We start from the raw sequence: 4,849 nt of genomic DNA, 5'->3' as shown, positions 1-4,849 counted from the left end.
TATATATCATAATAATAATAATAATAATAATAATAATAATAATAATAATAATAATAATAATATTTAAAATGATGGAGGGAGCGGCAACTAGGTTTAGCTCTAGCATCCATGGCGATTTTGATTTTCTCCTTCGCTAGTGAGATTGTTCGTTCACACTTCTTTATTTCTCATCTTGCTTTTCGTTATGCCTTCGGTTACTCGTTCATTCGTTGATGCTGTTTTAGATGGGGGGGTGGTTCGACCACTCCCACCACTGAAATGTTTCTACAAGGATTTCATGATATTCTTATTGTTGGGGGGATTATACTTTCATTAAAAAATTGGAGAAAAAGAATGAGAAACTTGTGCTTTTTGTGACTGAGAATGAAACTTCTATACTTGTCTCTTCTTGTCGTCTGGCCCTAGTTGGTAAATTTACTTATGGTATACCTAATGTTTAGTTGATCAAGAGAGAATTTGATATGTTAAAGTTAAAAGGCTGGTGGAAGGTTGGTATCATAGATGGTAGACATATCTTTATACAATTAGCATATGATGAGGACTACACACATCTATTTGAGAAAAGGTTTTGTGGATAGAAAACAGTATGATGAAATTTTAGAAATGGTCTGTTAATTTTGACCCTAAATCTGAATTGCCTATTATACCGGTATGGATTCGTTTTCTAGGGCTTAAATTTCATCTTTTTAACCATGAGATTCTATTCTCGCTTGCTGCTGCTTACGACAAGCCTTCAAAAATGGATCATGCTACTTTTACTTTATCGAGACCATCTGAAGCACGCATTTTGGTTGAACGAGACATAACACAGCCATTTTGCAATGAAATTTGGATGGGATCGCAACACCAAAGTTACTGGCAACCTGCTGAAATTGAAAGCCATTCTCCTTATTGCACTCACTGTTTTATGTTCGGCCACCAAATCACATCTTATTTTTTATTGAATTCTCAACTCAGAAATTCTTATAATGCAATACATACTATTTTACCTGATACTAACAAAACTATTGAACATCATGATATCCCATTTACTGTTGAAAATGGGTTTGATTTAGTTGATAATCTTATTGTTAATACTGCCACTTCTAACTTGCATACTTTAGATACTGAAGATTTACATAATTGCACTGATTCTAATCTTCAACAATTGCAAATCAATGAAGGTACTCAAGCCTTACATATTTGCATTGAGGTTAACCCTCAACAACTGCAAATTAATGAAGGTATTGTTTTTGGCCAAAGATTCCAATGAGCACAATGCTAATGTGGCTACTGAGGAGCCTGTGGAAACAACATTACTAGCAGTTCATAATATTTTAGATAATGGAAATTTAACTCCCCCTAGCACTACGGTTCACCCTCCTATAGCTTGAGCTTTTTCTGATATTGTTTATATTAGTACTTCTTTATCTAATGCTGCTATAACACTAGAAAATGAGTGGCAGGTACAAAAGCATTCACGAAAAAATTCTAAACGTAATAATGTGTTATCTAAACTCAATGCTAGTAACATTATTCAGGAAAGAATTTATCACTCTGATGGGGAATAGTTGGTCAACTCTACTAGATCTTCCAGAAGGGCTAGCTCACGTCATCATGTTTAATATTAGGGTTTGGAATATTAGGGGAGTGGTGGACCCTAACTCCCTTAAAAGTCTCAAAAATCTTTGTAGGGTTCTTAAATTACTCATTTTTACTATTTTGGAACCTTTGGATCATGTCAATAAAAGCAAAATTTTAAATAAATTCAAAGGTTATCATTCTCACTGCAATGTCAACAACAAAATCTGGGTTTTTTGGAAGCCCCCTGTCTCTCTTTCCATTATTGCAGATGAGGAACAATATATTCTCACTCAAATTAGTTTTCAAGGCTTCCAAGGGTGGGGTACTTTTGTTTAGTCTAGCTCTCAACTGCAAGAAAAAAATTTGCTTTGGCAAAAAATTGAGTTTATGGGTAGCATTATTATTGAGAATTGGTTTTTTGGTGGTGACTTTAATATGATCATGAAGTTTATGAAAAGAAAAGGAGGTGGTAGAGTTGAGCTTGCACTTATTAATATGTTTTCTAACTCCATTTCAAATGTTGGTCTCTATGACTTGGGATATTCTTGATCTCCTTATACTTAGAGGTGGGGTTTTCTCTATCAAAGATTGGATCGATTTTTGGCTAATTATGCTTTTATAAGTCACTTTCCTATTTTGAAAGTTCAACATTTGAGCCATGTTACCTCTAATCATAATCCTATCTTGCTCACTTTGGCTTTCACTATTAAATCGACCATATCTCGTTTAAAATTTCTTATTGTTTGGACTTCACATGATAATTATCATAATTTATTGAATCAAGCTTGGAATTTGAAGAAACTGGGACTCCTTGGTTTATTTATTTGGCAACAACACAAGAAGATGGCTGTCCATTTTATTAAATGGAATTACCAAATCTTTGGTAATGTCCATAAAAATGTGTAGGATGCTCAGAATATTGTTGATTCTCTGGAAGTTCAACTTGATGTTTCTCCTAATTTGATGGACACTGTTGCTCATGCTCATATTGCTTTAAGGGATACTATTTCTTTAGAGAAAAATTTTCTTAAGCAGAAGGCTAATGATTCTTCCTTTGTTTCAGGGGACATAAACACTAAATATTTTCATGCCACCCTTAAACACAGAAGGAAAATCAATAGTATTTTGAAAAATGAAAAGGGGGATGGGAACATTTTAACTTGCATGGAAGAGATTGGTGATGGTTCTGTTACCTATTTTATTGAGCTTTTTCAAACCTCTACTCATACTAAGTCAGTTGACTCTACTCACTTTGTGGAAGAGTTTAACTACATTAATAATCTTATGTTAACTTGTCCTCCCGATGAGCAGAAAATCCTGAATGCTTTCAAATCTATTTGGCCTGACAAAGCTCCTAGCCCTGATGGTTTTTCTTCTGCATTCTACATCCATTCTTGGGAGGTTGTTAAGAAGGAGGTAATTCTTGCCATATAATGCTTCTTCCTTGATGATAGTCCTGGTAAATATTTCACCTACTTTGAGTGTGCTCATTCTAAAAGGTAATGATAAGATTTCCTTTGACAATTTCTGTCCTCTATCTCTCACTACCGTGATATCAAAAGTTATGAGTAAAATTATAGTTAACAGATTGCAGCCTCACCTATCTCATATCATTGCTTCTCAGTAGTCTGATTTCATTAAGGTAGGAATATTACTAATAATATCCTTTTAGCATAGGAGAAGATTGAAGATTTGGACAAGAAGTGCAGGGGGGAACATGGTCCTTAAATTGGACATTATGAAAGCTTTTGATACTATTAGGTGGGAATTTATTATTAATATTTTACAGGCTAAAGACTTTCAACAGGATTTTTGCTCTCTCAGTAAGAGATGGCTCTCTGATAATAGCTATAGTGTGATCGTTAATGAAAAAGCTCATAGTTTCTTTTCTGCTGACAAGGACATTAAACAAGGAGATCCCCTCTCTCCCACAATTTTTATTATTGCTTTTGATTACTTGTCTAGGCTCATTAATAAGCTGCAATATGAGCATTCTTAGATTCAATTCTCTCATAAATCAAAAATTGCTGTGAGTCACCTTGCTTATGTTGATGATGCTATATTGTTTTTAAATGCTAAGAAACATGCTATCAAAGCTATCATGTCTTTGTTAAAAGGTTTCCAAAACATATCTGGTATGATGTTCAACTTGGATAAATGCTCCATTTATTTTGGCAAAGGAGCCTGATATACCACAAATATATGCATTTTTAGACCCATATTTTATTTTTGGTGATATTGCACTTTAATGAAAGGTAATTTTACATTTTCTTGCAGGTTGTTAATTTTTATGCCTTTAAGCAAAAAGTAAGTTGAAAGGATGGAATTTAGTGTCAAAATAATGTTTTTAAAGAAATACTCAGGGCCAATGGAGCAGACTTACATAAAAGATGATGGATTTTACTCAGTGCCAACGGTGCCAGAAGCATTGCTGAAGGTGCCTTTTGACAGAGAGGGGTATCCCTAAAATAAGAGGTATTTCTTTATCTTCCTCCATATCTAAAACAATGAAATCCACAAGAAAGATAAATTTATCAACTTTTACTAACACATCTTCTATAATTTCCTTGGGATATGTAACTGAACGATCTGCTAACTGAAGAGTTACAAAAGTAGGCGAGACTTCTCCTAATCCTAATTTTTTGAAAATTGGTAGAGGCATAAGATTAATGATGGCTTCCAAATCACATAAAGCTCTTCCATAAAATTTTTCACCGATAGCACACAATATAGTGAAATTGCCAGAATCTTTTAATTATTCAGAAAGCTTTTTCTGAATAATTGCACTACACTCTTTGCTAAATGCAATAGTTTCATTATCAGTGAACTTCCTTTTCTTATTCAGAATATATTTCATAAATTTCACATAATTGGGCATCTGCTCTAAAGCTTCTACGAAGGGAATATTTACCGTTAACTTCTTAAGAATTTCTAAAAATTTGGAAAATTATTTATTCTGTTTGTGTTGCTTCAATCATTGAGGAAACGGTGGTGGAGGTATCTCCACAGTAATCTTCATTGGTGTAAATTGATATTCTAAACTAACACATCTTCTATAACTCCCTTAGGATATGTAACTGAACAATCCACTAACTGTAGAGTTACAGAAGTAGGTGAGACTTCTCCTAATCCTAATCTTTTGAAAATTGATAGAGACATAAGATTAATGATGGCTTCCAAATCACATAAAGCTCTTCCATAAAATTTTTCACCGATAGCACACAATATAGTGAAATTGCCAGAATCTTTTAATTTTTAAGGAAGCTTTTTCTGCATAATTGTACTA

The sequence above is a fragment of the Phalaenopsis equestris genome, unplaced genomic scaffold, assembly GCF_001263595.1.
Source record: "Phalaenopsis equestris unplaced genomic scaffold, ASM126359v1 Scaffold200627, whole genome shotgun sequence".
NCBI classification, from domain to species: Eukaryota; Viridiplantae; Streptophyta; class Magnoliopsida; order Asparagales; family Orchidaceae; genus Phalaenopsis; species Phalaenopsis equestris.
The sequence above is the reverse complement of the archived record's forward strand: the minus strand, read 5'-3'. Positions refer to the sequence as shown.